General features: G+C 47.7%; 1 long non-coding RNA gene across 13 annotated transcripts in view; it reads right to left on the bottom strand.

Moving 5' to 3' along the window:
* The window catches only part of LOC137312936 (uncharacterized), a 142,194-nt gene that overhangs the window by 24,650 nt on the left and 97,583 nt on the right, over positions 1 to 19,961 (bottom strand). Inside the window, exon 12 of one of the 13 annotated variants that reach the window (XR_010960933.1) lies at positions 9,194 to 9,243. The exons of the other annotated variants lie outside the window; for them this stretch is intronic. This is a non-coding gene — a long non-coding RNA (uncharacterized lncRNA). Of the gene's footprint in view, positions 1 to 9,193; positions 9,244 to 19,961 lie in introns of those variants that run through there. 13 annotated transcript variants of the gene reach the window in all.

Below are 19,961 nucleotides of genomic sequence, written 5' to 3'. Positions count from 1 at the left end.
GAAGGCAGAGGAATAGAAGGACATGTTGATGGTGTTAGATGAAGATGGATAGGCGTGGGGTGTTTTATAGAATAAGCACCGGCATGGACCTTGTGGTGTGAATGGCCTGTTTCTGAGCTGTGCAGTCCACGGAATTCTGGAACCTTAGCCTACATTCGGCCCGTCATGCCTGTGCTAGCTTTTTGAAAGAACTGCCCAATTTAGTCCTACATCCCAGCGATTTCCTCATCACCCTGCAAATTATTCCTCTTCAATGACATGTCCAATTGCCTTTTGAAAGTGCATATGGAATGTGGTTTCACCGTTCTTTTGGGTATTGCACTCAATCCCATAACAAACCTCGGTGAAAAAATGTTTCTTCATTTCCCATCGAGATATGTTGCCAATTATTTTTTTATCTCACAGTGGAGCGGTAGGGAGAGAGAGAGAGAGAGAGAGAGAGTAGAGGGCGTGAGAAAGACAGAGTAGAAGGAGACAGACAGGGTCCAGACAGAGAGAGTAGGAGAAAGAGGAGAGTAACTTGAGGAAGAGAGATAGAGCGAGAGTGGAAGGAGAAAGAGAGAGGACAGAGAGAGCACGAGAGACAGAGATAGAGAGAGAGGAGAGTAGGGTGAGAAAGAGAGAAACAGAGAGAATAGAAGAAGACAGACAGGGTAGAGGGGTAGAGAGGAAGAGAGGATGAGACAGAGACAAGAGGAAGATAAGGAGAACAAAAAAAGAGAAATAGAGTCAAAGGGGAAGACAGTGAATGACCACGGAGAGAGTGAGAGAGGACGACAGAGGGACAGAGAGAGGGAGAGAAACAGACAGAAAGAGAAACAGGGTAGAGACGGACGGAGAGAGGGAGAGACAGGGACAGAGCGAGTGATTGAGACTGGTCAGAGAGAGAGAGAGTCGAGTGTGTGTGTGTGTGTGAGAGAGAGAGAGAGAGAGAACAAGGATCACAGCATCACAGGGCGTTGGAATCACTGAGAATGGGGGAAGGCAGTGATCTCTGGAGAAGGCCCAGGCTTCATCAAAGTCTCTGTTGGTAGATCTCACCCGGTGTGCGACTGACACCCACACACAGAGAATGGGAGAGAGAAGAGGGAGCTTAACTCTCCATCTCACGCGTGCGGTACCTGCCTTGGGAGTGTTTAACGGGACACTCTGGAGGCGCTTTCACTCCCTATCTAATCCGTGCTGTACCTGTCCTGCGAGTTTTTGATGGGACAGTGTCTTGGGGCCTTGACTCTGTATCTAACCGGTGCTGCACCTCCACTGGGAGTAGTTGATGGGACACTCTGGAAGGGTTTTCACTCCGTATCTAATCCGTGCTGTACCTGTGCTGGGCGTGTTTAATGGGACAGTGTAGAGAGGGAATTTCTCTGTATCTAAACTGTGCTGTGCCTGCCATGGGAGTGTTTGATGGGTCAGTGTAGAGGGGATTATACTCTGTATCTAACTCGAGCTGTACCTGCCCTGGGAGTGTTTGATGGGACAGTGTGGTGGGGGATTTACTCTGTATCTAACCTGTGCTGTGCCTGCCAGGGGAGTGTTTGATGGGAGAATGTAGAGCGGGCTGCACTCTGTATCTAACCCGTGCTCTTTCTAACTTGTGAACAGTTCAGACTGAAGTGGTTGATATTCCTCATGCCTCTCATTCCGAAGCATGAAACACTGTGACAGTGTTTTATTTTGCTCCGCCCTGTTATTATAAAACTCTCTCTGTTCACCTCAGAAGTTTCTGCCTCTCGCATGGATCCGTGTTCCACCGGCAGATGCCCCACGGGTCAGCGCTGAGTGTGGTTATTGTACCATGGGGTGTATCACTGCCAGTCCACATCATGTGCTCATAATGTGGACTGGCAGTGATACACCCAACGACTCCATCCCTCTCCCTGGCGAACGTCTGGTGCAGAAACAGACCATTCACAACCCTCGACTTACGATTTGACCCAGAGCTGAAATTCCGACCACATATTCTATCCATCACCAAGTCCGCCTACTTCCATCTCTGTATCTCGACCGTCTCGCTCACGTCTCTTCTCACCTATTGCTGAAACCCTTGTCCGTGCCTTTGTTACCTCGAGACTGGACTATTCCAATGCTCTTCTGGCCAAACTCCCATCTTCCACCCTTCAGTAACATCAGCTCATCCAAAATTCAGCTGCCCGTATCCAAATTCGCACAAAGTCCTGTTCAATCATCACCCCCTGTGTTCGCATTGGCTCCCGGTCCGGCAACGCCTCGATTTTAAAATTCTCATCGTTGTGTTCAAATCCTTCCACGGCCACCGATCCCCCTATCTCTGTAATCTCCCCCAAGACTACAACCCCATCCTCCCCCACTGAGGTTTCTGCACTCCTCCCATTCTGGCCTCTCGCGCATTCCCGAATTCCTGCACCGCACCATTGGTGGCTGTTACTTCAGCTGCCTGGTCCATAAGCTCTCGAATTTCCTGCCTCTGATTCACTCTCCTCCTTTGTGACGCTACTTAAAAAGCAGCTTCTCACGATATCCCTCAATCCACAACTGCCAACCTTCTCCCCATATCACTAAACCCCACCTACTCGCATTCTCCCCATTACCTTAATCCCCAACTGCGAACCTTCTCTCCCAATCGCTGAACCCGACCTACCCACCGTCTCAACATATCCCTCAATCCCTACCTACACAGCTTCCCACCTTCCAACCATATCCCTCAATCCCCAACTAGCAACCTTCTCCCTACATTTCCTAATTCCAACCTACCCACTTTCTGCCCATATTCCTTAATCTCACCGATCCATCTTCTCCCCATATTGCTCACTCTCACCTACCAACCTTCTCCCCTGATCCCTCATTCCCACCAACACACCTTCTCAAGAGTTCAGAACATACTCCTTTCATTAAGGTGTGTTTGGAGACTGAGAATCACTCCCAGGAGTATTCCAGTTTCTGAAGGGGTTTAAAGAGCTAATTTGTTCATGATACTCAAACTTTCATTCAAACTTTGAATCAACTCCCACACTCACCTGGTTGACTTAAATGCGCTCTGAAATATGGCCTCGGTATCAGACAGGCGCACCCAGCCCAGACGGGCCTGCAAAGTACTTCTCACTAACGTCTGTGAACTGGTGCCAAAGTTGGGAGATCTGCCCCACAGACTCGTCAAGCAGTAACCTGACATAATCATTATGAGCCGAGGCTCAGTCGGTAGCATCTCTCCTCAGAGTCAGAAGGTCGTGCGCTCGGACCCCACACACACCAGAGACTTGTGCATCTTAATCCAGGCCGACAATTTCCTGTGCCAGTACTGTGGGAGCGCTGCACGCTCAGAGGGTCAGTGCTGAGGGAATGATGCACTGTCAGTGGAGCAGTACTGAAGAAGCGCCACAAGGTCGGTGGGTCAGTATTGAGGGAGTGTTGCACTTTCGGAAGGTCACTACTGAGAGAGCGCTGCAGTTTTGGAAGGTCAGTACTGAGGGAGGGCTGAACTCTTTGAAGTTTCGTCATTTGGATGAGATGTTAAACCGAGTGCGCTCATCTCAGTCTTAAATGGCCGACCCCTTATCTGGGGAATGGGGAATGCCTATTCCCCATTGGACTAGATTCGCCAGTCAGTGGAGTCACCATCTATCCTGTCAAGTCCCCTCAGAATACTATGTGTTTCTATGAGATGAGAAAGGAATAGGATATGTTGATGGGGTTAGATGAAGAAGGGTCGTGGGAGGCTCGTGTGGAACACAAACCCCGGCATGTATCTATTGTGCCGAATGGCCCGTTTCTCAGCTGTACAGTCTAAGTATTTCTGGAATCTTAGCATATATTGGGCCCGTCATTCCCGTGCTGGTTCTTTGAAAGAACTCCCCAATTTAGTCCTACACCCCAGATTTTGCCCCATAACCCTGCAAAATAGTCCGCTTCAATGATATGCACACTTTCCTTTTGAAAGTGCCTGTGGAATGTGGTTCCACCGCTCGTTCAGGAAATGCATTCCAAATCATAACAAACCTCAGTGAAAAAATGTGTTCAAATTTCCCCGAGATCTTTTGCCATTTATGTTATTATCACAGAGGAGAAATGGAGAGAGAGAATATTGGGCTGAAGAAAGAGAGAATGCAGAGAGAGACAGAACGAGTATAGTGAGAGAGAAAGCAGGAGAGAGAGAGAGAGATAGAGAAAATAAGGTGAGAAAGAGAGAGAGAGAGTAGAGAGGCAGAGGCAGAGGACAGGATGAGACAGGGTAAGGGAGAGAGAAGGTGATCACAAGAAGAGAAACTGAGACAGAGGGGAAGACAGAGAACGATAAGGGGGATAAGGAGAGAGACCGACACTGGGCCAGAGAGATAAAAAAAAGTCAGAGAGAGTGAAAAAAAACAGGAGAGACAAACAGAGAGAGTGAAAATTAGCTCAGTTGGTTAGATATTAACACCAAAAAGGGCGCAGGTTTTATCCATGTCAGGGCCACGAACGTTTTTATATTGAGGCGCAGTATCTTCTCTTTATTTTAGACTGTGAGCGAATTATAAATGCAAAGTTCGGAAGGAAATTCACTCAGAACAGAGCATCGGAGAAGCATTTTCATGTTGGTGCTGTCAGTCCTGGATCATTCCGTGCCTGTTTAAAATGAGTATGCTCTCAATCCAGGATCATCCTGTGTCTGTTTATAAGGGGTGTGCTGTCAGTCCCGGATCATTCTGCGTCTGTTTAAAAGGGATGTGCTGTCAGTCCAGGATCATCCTGTGCCAGTTTAAAAGGGGTGTGCTGTCAGTCCCGGATCATTCTGTGTATGTTTTAAAGGGGTGTGCTGTCAGTCCTGGATCATTCTGTGTCTGTTTATAAGGGGTGTGCTGTCAATCCAGGATCATTCTGCGTCTATTTATAAGGGGTGTGCTGTCAGTCCCGGATCATTCTGCGTCTGTTTTAAAGGGGTGTGCTGTCAGTCCTGGATCATTCTGTGTCTGTTTTAAAGGGGTGTTCTGTCTGTCCTGGATCATAGACTCAAGTTACTGTTCAGAGAATGAAATCGTAGACGGCTCGATCATACTGGAGATCACAACCCACTGAGGGGAACTGGGGCATGAAAAGCTTTCAATTAATGAAACAAATACTTCAAACAGGAAGAATTGAGCCCCCACAGAAATACGGAGGTCAGAGGAGCCTGTAGCTAAGGCAAAGCAGTCATAATCGGAGATTTGAATTTTCCCATTGTCTGCGTTAAAGTGCATCTCGGACAGTTTACTGAAACAATATCATAGAACGGGGAGCATATAACTATCACGAAAGAGAGAACAAGCTTGAAAAGAAAAGACTGAGGAGTGACCTGATAGAAGTCTTTAAGTGTAATGACAGGTTTGATAGGGCAGACGGAGAGAAGATGATTTCACCAGCGAGTGAGAGCAGACCTCGGGGTTATAAAACGAAGCTAGTCACTGATAAATCCAATATTAATTCAGGAGAAACTCCTTTACCCACGGAGTGGTGAAAGTGAGAAACTGGCTACCATAAGTGAGCTGAGGCGACGAGCAAAGATGCTGTTAAGATTAAGCTTGATAAACACACGAGGGAAAATGGAATAGAATGATATGTTGATTGGGTTCGATGAAGAAGGATGAAAGGAGGATCATCTGCAGCATAAGCAAAGGCATGGACTCTTTGGGACGAATGGCTTGTTTCTGTGCTGTACAGTGTATGTAGGGGGTAAGAGAAAGAGAGAGAGTAAAGGGAGAAAGAGAGAGTAGAGGGAGAGAGAGAGAACACGAGAGAGACAGGCAGAGACAGACAGAGAAAGAGATAGAGTTTGAGCAACCGAATATCGAGAAAGAGAGGAGGGATAAGTAAATAGAGACAGGAGAAGATGTTTTGGAAATGCCTGTGAGCTCTTGGCAGCTGAACAATAGCCACTTGTTGCTGCTTCAATGGATTTGCTCCAAGAAGAATTTCGACAAAAACAGCAATTTGTATCTTAACATCAATCGGACTGAGAGACTGGAACAGACATCGAAGGAATGGAGAATGAGCGAGAATGGGTGAAGCCATTGATCTCTGGGAAAGGCCCAGGCTCCATCCCGGTATCCGTTCGTTTATATCACCCGGTGTGGGATTGAGACCCACACACAGATCATGGGAGAGTGCAGTGGGACTTTTACTCTGTATCAAACCTGTGTTGTAACTGCCACGGGAGTGTTTGATGGTACAGTTTAAAGGGAGCTTTACTCTGTATCTAACCGTTGTTGGACCTGCCCTGGGACGGTTTGATGGAAAAGTGCAGAGGGAGATTGAATCTGTTACTAACCCCAACTTCACCTGCCCTTGGGGTGCTTGATGTGACATTGTAGATGGAGCTTTACTCTATATCTGACCCATTTTATACCTGTCCTGGGAACACTTTAAACTAAGGTGGTTGGCATTTCCCATGCCTCATTTTCCAAAGCATTAATTCCGTGACAGTGTCTCTGTTGGTGAGCCCTGTTATTACAAAAATCCTTCTCATCTCACCGGAAGGTTCTGTCTCTCACTGGTGTTCGGTTACTCGAGCAGTTCCTTCACAGGTCAGTGCTGAGTGTGGCAATTGGATCATGGTGTTTGGAGGGGGGCATCATTCCCAGGGCCCACTATTGTGCAGACACAGAGAAAGTAGATCGTAGTCCAGACACTGAGAATGCAGATCAGAACAGATATTGAAAGAGGGGATCATAGCCCAGACACTGAGAGAGGCGATCACTGACCAGACAGTGAGAGAGGACATCACAGTCCAGACAGTGAGAGGGGATCACAGTCCAGACACTGAGAGAGGCGATCAGAGTCCAGACACTGAGAGAGGCGATCACAGTCCAGAAACTAAGAGAGGCGATCAGAGTCCAGACACTGAGAGAGGTGATCACAGTCCAAATACTGCGAGGGTATTACAGTCCAGACACTGAGAGAGATCAAAGTCCCGACACTGAGAGTGTGGATCACAGTCCAGCCATGAGAGAGGAGATCACAGTACAGACACAGAGAATATCAGGAGCAATTTTTTTTTTAAAATGCACTCAAGGGTTATAATCTCTGGATTATTACCTTAGCCAGGTGCAAATAGTCGGAGGGATAAGCAGATTTGGGAGGAGAACACATCGATGAAGGAGTGGTTCCATTTCGTGGGAGAATGGCACCTGCACTAAGACAGGATGGAACCTTGAATATATTCAATGACTCAGCATCCACAGTCCTCTGGGTCGAGAATTCCAATGATTCACATCCCTCTGAGTGAATAAATTCTTCCTCATCTCAGTCTTACATGGCCGACCCCTAATCTGAAGTCTATTTCCCCTTGTTCTCGACTCGACAGCTAAGGGAAACAATCTCTACGGATCTATCCTGTCAAGTCCCCTCAGAATCTTATGTTCTATTTTCGATTTTTCAATGAGATGGCAGAGGAACAGATGGACATATTGATGGGGTTAGATGGAGATGGATAGGCCTGGGGTCGTTGAGAGCTTCAGCACCGGCATGGACCTATTGGGCTGTATGGCCTGTTTCTGAGCTGTGCAGTCCACGTAATTCTGGAATCTTAGCCTACATTCGGCCCGTCATGCCTGTGCTAGCTTTTTGAAAGATGTGCCCAATTTAGTCCTACAACCCAGCGATTTCCCCATCACCCTGAAAATTATTCCTCTTCAATAACATGTTCAATTGCCTTTTGAAAGAGCCTATGGAATGTGGTTCCACCGCTCTTTTAGGTATTGCATTCCATATCATATCAAATCACGCTGAAAAAAATGTTTCTTCATTGCCCATCGAGATATATTGCCAATTAATTTTATCTCACAGAGGCGCGGGAGAGAGAGAGAGAGAGAGAGAGAGAGTAGATTGCATGAGAAAGACAGAGTAGAAGGAGACAGAGAGGGTACAGACAGAGAGAGTGGGAGATACAGGAGAGTAAGGTGTGTAAGAGAGATCGAGAGAGAGAGAGTAGAAGGAGACAGAGAGAGTACAGACAGAGAGTGTACGAGAGACAGAGATAGAGAGAGGAGAGTGGGGTGAGAAAGAGAGAAAAGGAGAGAATAGAAGAAGACAGAGAGGGTAGAGGGATAGAGGGGAAGAGAGGATGAGACAGAGACAAGAGAAAGATCAGGAGAACACAAGAAGATAAAAGAGACAATGGGGAAGGCAGAGAACGACCACAGGAGAGTGAGAGAGACCGACAGAGGGACAGAGAGAGGGTGAGAAACAGACAGAGAGTGAAACAGGGGAGAGACGGACGGAGAGTGTGAGAGACAGGGACAGAGCGAGTGACAGAGACTGGTCGGGGAGAGAGAGAGTAGAGAGAGAGAGATCGAGAGAGAGAGAGAAACAATCAGGATCACAGCATCACAGGGCGTTGGAATCACCGAAAATGGGGGAAGACAATGATCTGTGGGGAAGGCCCAGGCTTCATCCCAGTCTCTGTTGGTAGATCTCACCCAGTGTGCGGCTCACACCCACACACAGAGAATGGGGGAGTGTAGAGGGAGCTTTCCTCTGTATCCAAACTCTGTTATTCATGACCTGAGAGTGTTTGAAGGGATAGTGTAGATGGAGCGTAACTCTCTGTCTAACTTGTGCTCTACCTGTCCTGGGAGTATTTGACGGGACACTCTGGAGGGGTTTTCACTCCTTATCTAATCCGTTCTGTACCTGTCTTGTGAGTTTTTGATGGGACAGTGTCGAGGAGGAGTTAATCTGTATCGAACCGGTGCTGCACCGATCCTGGAAGTAGTTGACGGGACACTCTGGAGGGGTTTTCACTCTGTATCTAACCCGTGCTGTACCTGCCCTGGGAGTGTTTGATGGGACAGTGTAGAGGGAGTTTTACTCTGTATCTAACTCGTGCTGGACCTGCCCTGGGAGTGTTTGATGGGACATTGTAGTGGGGGTTTTACTCTGTATCTGACCTGTGCTGTACCTGCCAGGGGAGTGTTTGATGGGACAGTGTAGAGGGGCTGTACTCTGTATCTAACCCGTGCTGTTTCCAACGTTTGAACAGTTTAGACTGAGGTGGTTCATATTCCTCATGCCTCACATTCCTAAGCTTTAAACACCGTGACAGTGTTTTATTTTGCTCCGCCCTGTTATTGTAAAACTCTCTCTGATCACCTCAGAATGTTCTGCCTCCCGCATGGATCCGTGTTCCGCCGGCAGATGCCCCACAGGTCAGTGCTGTGTCTGGTTATTGTACCATGGGGTTTATCACTGCCAGTCCACGTCATGTCCTCCCGAAACAGGCCGAACCCACCGACTCCATCCCTCTCCCTGATGCTGAAACAGACCATTCACAATGCTTGACGTCCGATTTGACCCTGAGCTGAGATTCCGACCACATATTCTCTCCATCACCAAGTCCGCTGACTTCCATCTCTGTAATTCGCCCGTCTCCGCTCCTGCCTCTTCTCATCTATTGCTGAAACCCTTATCCGTGCCTTCGTTACTTCGAGACTGGACTATTCCAATGCTCTTCTGCCAACCTCCATCATCCACCCTTCATTAACTTCAGCTCATCCAAAACTCAGCTGCCCGTATCCTAATTCGCACAAAGTTTGGTTCAATCATCACCCCCTGTGTTCGCATTGGCTTACCGTCCGGCAACGCCTCGATTTGAAAATTCTCATCGTTGTGTTCAAAACCTTCCACGGCCATCGCTCCCCCCTATCTCTGTAACCTCCAACAAGACTAAAACCCCATCGTCCCCCAATGAGGTCTCTGCGCTCCTCCCATTCTGGTCCACCGCGCATCCCCGATTTCCTGCACTGCACCATTGGCAGCCGTGTCTTCAGCTGCCTGGTCCCTAAGCTCTGGAATTTCATGCCTCTGATTCACTCTCCTCCTTTATGACGCTGCTTAAAATTCACCTTCTCACGATATCCCTCAATCCACAACTGCCCACCTTCTCCTCATATCACTAAACACCACCTACCTGCCTTCTCCTCATATCCCTTAATCGCCAACTGCAAACCTTCTCTCCCAATCGCTAAACCCGACATACCGACCGTCTCTAAATAACCCTCAATCCCACCTTCCAACCATATCCCTCAATCCCCAACTAGCAAACTTATCCCCATATCACTAATTCCAACCGACCCACTTTCTACCCATTTTCCTTAATCTCACCGATCCATCGTCTGCCCATATTCCTCCCTCTCACCTACCAACCTTCTCCCCTTATCCCTCAGTCCCACCTACCCACCTTCTCAAGAGTTCAGAACGTACTCCCCTAATTAAGGTGAGTTTGGAGACTCAGAATCACTCCCAGGAGTATTCCAGTTTCTGAAGGGGTAAAAAGAGCTATTTTGTTCCTGATACTCAAACTTTCCCTCAAACTCTGAATCAGCTCCCACACTAACCTGGTTGACGTAACTGCCCTCTGAAATATGGCCTCGGTATCAGACAGGTGCACCGAGCCCAGACGGGCCTGCAAAGTCCTTCTCACTCACGACTGGGAACTGGTGCCAAAGTTGGGAGATCTGTCCAACAGACTCGTCAAGCAATAACCTGAAATAGTTATTATGAGCCGAGGTTCAGTAGGCAGCATCTGGCCTCATAGTAAGAAGGCCCTGCGCTCGGGCCCCACACACACCAGAGACTTAAGCGTCTTAATCCAGGTCGACAATTTCCTATGCCAGTACTGTGGGAGCGCCGCACGCTCAGAGGGTCAGTACTGAGGGAATGCTGCACTGTCAGAGGAGCAATACTGAGGAAGCGCCGCACGGTCGGAGAATCAGTAATTAGGGAGTGTTGCACTTTCGGAGGGTCAGTAAAGTGGGAGTGCTGCACTGTCGGAGGGTCAGTACTGAGGGAGTGCTGCACTGTCGGAAGGTCAGTAATGAGGGAGTGTTGCACTGTCGGAAGGTCAGTCCTGAGAGAGCGCTGCAGTGTTGGAAGGTCAGTACTGAGGGAGGGCTGTACTCTTTGAAGTGTCGTCATTTGGATGAGATGTTAAACCGAGTGCGCTCGTCTCAGTCTTAAATGGCGGACCCCTTATCTGGGGAATGGGGAATGAATATTCCCCAATGTTCTAGATTCGCCAGTCAGTGGTGTCAACATCTATCCTGTCAAGTCCCCTCAGAATACTATATGTTTCTATGAGATGAGAAAGGAATAGGATATGTTGATGGGGTGAGATGAAGAAGGGTGGTGGGAGGCTCGAGTGGAACATAAACCCCGGCATGTATCTATTGTGCCGAATGGCCTGTTTCTCAGCTGTACAGTCTAAGTTTTTCTGGAAACTTAGCATATATTGGGCCCGTCATGCCTGTGCTCGTTCTTTGAAAGAACTCCCCAATTTAGTCCGAAACACCAGATTTTGCCCCATAACCCTGCAAACTAGTCCTCTTCAATGATATGCCCACTTGCCTTCAAAAAGAGCCTGTGGAATGTGGTTCCACCGCTCTTTCAGGAAATGCATTCCAAATCATAATAAACCTCAGTGAAAAAATGTTTTCAAATTTACCCGAGATCTTTGGCCAATTATTTTGTTATCACAGAGAGGAGAGCTGAAGAAAGAATATAGAGCTGAAGAAAGAGGGAGAGTGTATAGAGAGACAGAACGAGTATAGTCAGAGAGAGAGCAGGAGAGAGAGAGAAACATCCGGAGAATCAGGTGAGAAAGAGAGAGAGAGTGAGAGGGGATGAGACGGGGTAAGAGAGAGAGAAGGTGAGCACAAGAAGAGAAACAGAGACAGAGGGGAAGACAGAGAAAGATAAGGGGTATAAGGAGAGAGACCGACACAGGGCCAGAGAGAGAAAAAATAAATCAGAGAGAGAAAAAAAAAACTGGGAAGACAAACAGAGAGAGTGACGATGAGCTCAGGTGGTGAGAGCGTGATATTAATGCCACAATGGGCTCAGGTTTGATCCCTGTAAGGACCATGAACGTTCTTTTTATTAAGAGCGCAGTTTCCTCTCTTAATTTTAGACTGCGAGCGAATTATAAATGCAAAGTTTGGAAGGAAATTCACTCAGTACAGAGCATCGGAGAAGCATTTTCATGTTGGTGCTGTCAGTCCCGTATCATTCTGTGTCTGTTTAAAAGGGGTGAGCTGTCAGTCCAGGATCATCCTGTGTCTGTTTTAAAGGGGTGTGCTGTCAGTCGCCGATCATTCTGCGTCTGTTTTAAAGGGATGTGCTGTCAGTCCCGCATCATTATGTGACTGTTTATGAGGGGTGTGCTGTCAGTCCAGGATCATACTGTGTCTGTTTTAAAGGGGTGTGCTGTCTGTCCTGGATCACAGACTCAAGTTACTGTTCAGAGCCTGAAACCGTCGACGGCTCGATCACACTGGAGATCACAACCCCCTGAGCGGAACTGGGGCGTGAAAAGCTTTCAATTAATGAAACAAATACTTCAAACAGGAAGAATTGAGCCCCCATAGAAATACGGAGATCAGAGGAGCCTGTCGCTAAGGCAAAGCAGTTATGAACGGAGATTTCAATTTTCCCATTGTCTGCGTTATCGTGCATTTCGGACAGTTTACTGAAACAATATCACAGAACGGGGAGGATATAACTATCACGAAACGGAGAACAAGCTTGAAAATAAAAGACTGAGGAGTGACCTGATAGAAATCTTTAAGTTTAATGACAGGTTCGATAGGGTCGACGGAGAGAAAATGATGTCATCCGCGAGTGAGAGCAGACGAAGGGGTTACAAATTGAAGCTGGTCACTGATAAATCCAATATTAATTCAGGAGAAACTCCTTTACCCAGGGAGTGGTGAGAGTGAGCAACTCGCTACCATAAGTGAGTTGAGGCGACGAGCAAAGATGCTGCTAAGATTAAGCGAGATAAACACACGAGGGAAAATGGAATAGAAGGATATGTTGATTGGGTTCGATGAAGAAGGATGAAAGGAGGATCATCAGCAGCATAAGCAACGGCATGGACTCGTTGGGACGAATGGCTTGTTTCAGTGCTGTACAGTGTATGCAGGGGGTAAGAGAAAGAGAGAGAGCAAAGGGAGAAAGAGAGAGTAGAGGGAGAGAGAGAGAACACGAGAGAGACAGGCAGAGACAGACAGAGAAAGAGATGGAGTTTGAGGAACAGTATATGGAGAAAGAGAGGAGGGATAAGTAAATAGAGACAGAAGAAGATGTTTTGGAAATGCCTGTGAGCTGTTGGCAGCTGAAGAATATCCACTTGTTGCTGCTTCAATGGATTTGTTCCAGGAAGAATTTCGACAAAACAGCAATTTGTATCTTAACATCAATCGGACTGAGAGAGTGGAGCAGACAGAGAAGGAAGGGAGAATGACGGAGAATGGGGGAACGCATTGATCTCTGGGAAAGTCCCAGGCTCCATCCCGGTCTCCGTTCGAATATATCACCCGGTGTGGGATTGAGACCCACACAAAGAGCATGGGAGAGTGCAGAGGGACTTTTACTCTGTATCTAACCTGTGTTGTAACTGCCCCTGGAGTGTTTGATGGGACAGTGTAAAGGGAGCTTTACGCTGTATCGAACCGTTGTTGGACCTGCCCTGGGACGGTTTGATGGAAGAGTGCAGAGGGAGCTTTAATCTTTTACTAACCGCAACTTCACCTCCCCAAGGAGTGATTGATGTGACATTGTAGATGGTGCTTTACTCTATATCTGACCCATTTTATACCTATCCTGGGAACATTTTAAAATAAGTTGGTTGGTATTTCCCATGCCTCATATTAGAAAGCATTAATTCCGTGACAGTGTCTCTGTTGGTGAGCCCTGTTGTTACAAAAATCTTTCTGTTCACACCGGAAGGTTCTGTCTCTCACTGGTATTCTGTTACTCGAGCAGTTCCTTCACAGGTCAGTGCTGTGTGGCAATTGTATTATGGTGGTGGAGGGGGGCATCATTCCCAGGGCCCACCATCGTGCAGACACAGACAGAGTAGATCGTTGTCCATTCAATCAGAGATCAAAACACAGTCCAGACACTGAGAGAGGAGATCAGTCCAGACATTGAGAGAGGAGATAACAGTCCAGACATTGAGAGTGGTGATCACAGTCCAGACACTGAGAGAGGAGATCACAGTCCAGACACTGAGAGTGGTGATCACAGTCCAGACACTGAGAGAGGAGATCACAGTCCAGACATTGAGAGTGGAGATCACAGTCCAGACACTGAGAGAGGAGATCACAGCCCAGACACTGAGAGTGGTGATTACAGTCCAGACACTGAGAGAGGAGATCACAGTCCAGACACTGAGAGAGGAGATCACAGCCCAGACACTGAGAGTGGTGATCACAGTCCAGACACTGAGAGAGGAGATCAGTCCAGATATTGAGAGAGGAGATCACAGTCCAGACACTGAGAGAGGAGATCACAGTCCAGATATTGAGAGTGGTGATCACAGTCCAGACACTGAGAGAGGAGATCACAGTCCAGACACTGAGAGTGGTGATTACAGTCTAGACACTGAGAGAGGAGATCACAGCCCGGACACTGAGAAAGCAGATCAGACCAGACATTGAGAGAGGAGACCACAGTCCAGACATTGAGAGAGTCGATCACTGACCAGACAGTGAGAGAGGAGATCACAGTCCAGACAGTGAGAGGGCATCACAGTCCAGACACTGAGAGAGGCGATCACAGTCCAGTCACAGAGAGGCGATCACAGTCCAAATACTGCGAGGGTATTATAGTCCAGACACTGAGAGAGATCAAAGTCCAGACACTGAGAGAGTGGATCACAGTCCAGCCATGAGAGAGGAGATCACAATTCAGACACTGAGAATATCAGGAGCAATTTTTTTTAAAAAATGCACTCAAGGGTTATAATCTCTGGATTATTACCTGAGCCACGTGCAAAGAGTCGGAGGGATAAGCAGATTTGGGAGGAGAACACATGGATGAAGGAGTGGTTCCATTTCGTGGGACACATTCACCTGGACGAGGACAGGATGCAATTGTTCCGTTGGGAGCGGCACCACCTGACCCGGGCGGGGGCCAGGATCCCAGCGCTAAGGATAAATCGGGCTTTAAACGAGTAAATGGGGCGAAGGGCTCAGATGGAAAGTAATATAAATAACAATTCTAGAACAAAAGGGAAGAGACTATCGTCAGAAATTATGCTTTAGGCACTGCAGGTAAAGGAAAAATTGAAAGATGTAAAGTAATTAAATCGGGAGTGAGAAACAAGGAAATTGTGAGAAATACAACAATACAATATGGGTAGGGTGTGTGGCCCAAATAAGCGTTCATTATAGAAACGCATGGAGTATAAGCAACAAATTGAATGAAATGCGGGCACAAATTCAACATGCAGGGTACGAAATGGTAGCCATTACTGAGGCATGGCTGCACAACAGTCAGGAATGGGAACTGAATATACCAGATTGTAATATCTATAGGAAGGATAGGAGAACTGGTAGAGGGGGAGGGGTATCCTGAGTGATTAAGTATGAATTTACTTCATTGTTAAGAGAGGATGTAACGAGAGGTAAGCAGGCAGTGGAAACTTTATTGGATGAATTAGGAAATAGAAAAGGAATTGAGACCAAAGTGGGAGTTGTGTATGCACCCTCCTGTTGCAGCTGTGAAGCGGCAGGATGTGCAAATGCGGAGATTAGACAAGCAGTGTGTTTGTAAAGGGGATAGAATTTACTTTCATGCAGATAGGGATAAACAGACGAGCTCATGTCAGAAAGGTAACGAATTTCTGGACTAAGTTCAGGAAAGATTTCTGCAACAATATATCCGAGGACCAACAAGGGGGCGGGCCATACTGGAATTATCAATGAGTAATGGGGCAGATTAGTTAATAGCCTAAAGTTGCATGAACGTTTATCTAAATTGGAAAACTGCACATGTCACTCCACTATTTAAGAAAGGTGACAGAAGAAAACCAGGGAATTATGGACCAGTTCGCCAAACATCGGTTTCGAGAAATTACTCGAGTCTCTAATTAAGGATAGTGACTGAACACCTTGAACATTTTCAGCTGATCGAAAGAGCCAGCATGGATTTTGTTTTGAAGAGGTCACAACAGTCGTGGACAGGGGAATGCCGATGGAGTTTGTTTCAATGGACTTCCAAAAGACATTCGATAAAGTCCCTCAGAAGAGACTGTTCGCTAAAGTTGAAGCTGGTGGAATTGAGGGGAATTGGTTGACATGGATTGGAAATTGGCAGAGCGGCAGGAGACATTGGGACAGAAATCGCAACGAGCGGCGAGGCAACGCTCACTGCAGCTGCTGCGAATTAAATTAACAAAACTACTGACTGTCGGCTCTGTGGCGATCAATTGCTAGAATTCGAACTGCACAAAAATTGTGCACGATCAACCCAGCCTCTGAGCAGCGTGATTTGCTGCGCAGCTGGAAAGGTGTGTGAGGAGAAGTCACGATCACAAAAATCGGTAAGGACGAGTAGTCCCGCCCACAGAATCAGGCTGCATTGCTGAAACAATCAAGCAGACTTCATTCTTTTAAAGTTAGCATTCTGTGTGGCATCGTAAATTTAAATAAAATCAAAAACCAAAGAAATAATCGAATTAAATTAAAGAGACAGAAGGGAAAAGTTTAAAACATTATTTTGGAGTTTTAATTGTTCTTCAATCACCAAAAACTAATAAAATAAAGAGTAACATGAGAGTCCACGTTTTTAAAAGTTAATCTTCACTTGTTTCGCAGTCATTAAAACTTACCGAGCTGTTAAAACTCAGTTTGGACATTGTATTTACCAGAATGATACCTGGAATTCAAGGGTTAGACAATGAAGTGAGATTACACAAACTAGGGTTGCATTCTCTGGAATTTAGAAGATTAAGGGGTGATTTGTTCGAAATTTTCAAGACATTAAGGGGAACTGATAGGGTCGATAGAGAGAAACTGTGTCCGCTGGTTGGGGAGTCCAGCACTAGTGGTCTCAGCCTGAAAATTAGAGCCAGAACTTTCAGGAGTGAAGTTATGAAACACTTCTACACGCAAAGGGTGGGAGATGTTTGGAACTCTCTTCTGCAAACGGAAGTTGATGTTCGCTCAATTGTTAATTTTAAATCTGAGGTTGTTAGATTTTTGTTAACTCTCTTAATATTGGGTTTCAGGCGGGTGAATGAAGTTCAGTCAGACATCCGCCATGATGCCATTGAATGGCGTAACAGGCTCGAGGGATCAAATGACCGACTCCTGTTCCGACGTTCCTGGTCAATGTCATCAACCACCCCAATCTTCAACACTCGGCGCTGCTGACCAGCAGTGACAGAGCAAAGAAATACAGAGAAAGCGGCAAGAGAAAGAGAGATATAAGCAAAACGGTTGATAAATGGGGAGAGGGAGGGAGAGAGAAAAATGAAGATATCGACAGATAGTTCGGGAGAGTGAACGAGAGATACAGACAGGTTACACAGAGAGATAGAAACAGAGAGGAGAGAGCAAGAGATAGATAGAAATAGGAGAGCCCGAAAGAGAGACAGACAGAGAGGTAGCGACGAGGATAGAGGGAGAGACGAGGACAGAGGGAGAGATAGCTGAGGGAAAGAGAGAGAGAGACGCAGAGGGAGACGGAGAGAGAGAGAGAGAGACGAATGGCGGGGAGAGAGCGATGGAGAGGGAGACAGAGGGATAGTGATAGAAAGGCAGAGAATCAGCAGAGAGAGAGAGAGACATAGAGAGAGAGACAGAATTATAGAGACAGAGAGATGGTGGGGGAGAAAGAATGAAAGATACAAACAGAGGGAGAAACAGACTGAGAGAGTGGGCGGAGGGAGGAACAAAGAGAGGGAGAGACGGAGATGGATCAGTGAGTTTAGATGGAGGGTGACAGAGAGAGAGAGGGAGTAGCGACAGAGAGAGGACGGTGCCTGTCGAGAGACGGGGAAAGAAAGAGAGAGAGAAAGAAAGTGAAGGGTGAGTGACTGGGAAAGAGAGAACCCGAGGGAAAGAGTCAGAGGGATGGGGATGGGATAGAGGGTGTAGTGGCTGAGAGTGTAGTGGCACAGACTGTAGTGCACAGAGTGTAGTGGCACAGAGTGTAGTGGCACAGAGTGTCGTGGCAGAGACAAAGAGAACGAGTAAAAGGAAAGCTTGAAATTGAAGGTGAGATATATAGAAAGGGAGAGAGTTAGTGACTGAGAGAGGTGGAGACCAGAGGTGGAGAGGGAGAGAGATGGAGAGTAGAGGCAGAGAGTGAGGGGAGAGAGTGAAGAACGAAAGAGGATGACACAGTGCAGAGGCAGAGAGACACCGAGAAAGACAATGAGGAGGCGGCGGAGTGACAGAGAGACAGGCAGACAGACTGTGAGAATCTGAATAATACAGACAGAGAGATAGTGGGGGCGAGGGAGAAAGAAAGAGACAGATAGATGGAGAAACAGACAGAAAGAGAAAGAAAAAGAGGAGACAGAGAAACGGAAGAGAAATAGTGATAGATGGGGATGAGTCAGAGACTGAGAGAGTGAGAGAGAGAGACAGAGAGAGAGAGTGAGGGAGAGAGACAGAGAGAGAGAGAGAGGAATGGGGAGAGACATGGAGTGGGTGAGAGGGTGAGAGAGAGAGAGAGATGAATGGGGAGAGACATGGAGTGGGTGAGAGGGTGAGAGAGAGAGAGAGAGGAATGGGGAGAGACATGGAGTGGGTGAGAGGGTGAGAGAGAGAGAGAGAGGAATGGGGAGAGACATGGAGTGGGTGAGAGGGTGAGAGAGAGAGAGAGAGGAATGGGGAGAGACATGGAGTGGGTGAGAGGGTGAGAGAGAGAGAGAGAGGAATGGGGAGAGACATGGAGTGGGTGAGAGGGTGAGAGAGAGAGAGAGAGGAATGGGGAGAGACATGGAGTGGGTGAGAGGGTGAGAGAGAGAGAGAGGAATGGGGAGAGACATGGAGTGGGTGAGAGGGTGAGAGAGAGAGAGAGAGGAATGGGGAGAGACATGGAGTGGGTGAGAGGGTGAGAGAGAGAGAGAGAGGAATGGGGAGAGACATGGAGTGGGTGAGAGGGTGAGAGAGAGAGAGAGAGATGAATGGGGAGAGACATGGAGTGGGTGAGAGGGTGAGAGAGAGAGAGAGAGGAATGGGGAGAGACATGGAGTGGGTGAGAGGGTGAGAGAGAGAGAGAGATGAATGGGGAGAGACATGGAGTGGGTGAGAGGGTGAGAGAGAGAGAGAGATGAATGGGGAGAGACATGGAGTGGGTGAGAGGGTGAGAGAGAGAGAGAGATGAATGGGGAGAGACATGGAGTGGGTGAGAGGGTGAGAGCGAGAGAGAGAGGAATGGGGAGAGACATGGAGTGGGTGAGAGGGTGAGAGAGAGAGAGAGAGAGGAATGGGGAGAGACATGGAGTGGGTGAGAGGGTGAGAGAGAGAGAGAGAGGAATGGGGAGAGACATGGAGTGGGTGAGAGGGTGAGAGAGAGAGAGAGAGGAATGGGGAGAGACATGGAGTGGGTGAGAGGGTGAGAGAGAGAGAGAGAGGAATGGGGAGAGACATGGAGTGGGTGAGAGGGTGAGAGAGAGAGAGAGAGGAATGGGGAGAGACATGGAGTGGGTGAGAGGGTGAGAGAGAGGGAGAGAGGAATGGGGAGAGACATGGAGTGGGTGAGAGGGTGAGAGAGAGAGAGAGAGGAATGGGGAGAGACATGGAGTGGGTGAGAGGATGAGAGAGAGAGAGAGAGGAATGGGGAGAGACATGGAGTGGGTGAGAGGGTGAGAGAGAGAGAGAGAGATGAATGGGGAGAGACATGGAGTGGGTGAGAGGGTGAGAGAGAGAGAGAGAGGAATGGGGAGAGACATGGAGTGGGTGAGAGGGTGAGAGAGAGAGAGAGAGGAATGGGGAGAGACATGGAGTGGGTGAGAGGGTGAGAGAGAGAGAGAGATGAATGGGGAGAGACATGGAGTGGGTGAGAGGGTGAGAGAGAGAGAGAGATGAATGGGGAGAGACATGGAGTGGGTGAGAGGGTGAGAGAGAGAGAGAGATGAATGGGGAGAGACATGGAGTGGGTGAGAGGGTGAGAGAGAGAGAGAGATGAATGGGGAGAGACATGGAGTGGGTGAGAGGGTGAGAGAGAGAGAGAGA

This window comes from Heptranchias perlo, unplaced genomic scaffold (genome assembly GCF_035084215.1).
Source record: "Heptranchias perlo isolate sHepPer1 unplaced genomic scaffold, sHepPer1.hap1 HAP1_SCAFFOLD_44, whole genome shotgun sequence".
Classification (NCBI taxonomy): Eukaryota; Metazoa; Chordata; class Chondrichthyes; order Hexanchiformes; family Hexanchidae; genus Heptranchias; species Heptranchias perlo.
The sequence above is the reverse complement of the archived record's forward strand: the minus strand, read 5'-3'. Positions and strand labels throughout refer to the sequence as shown.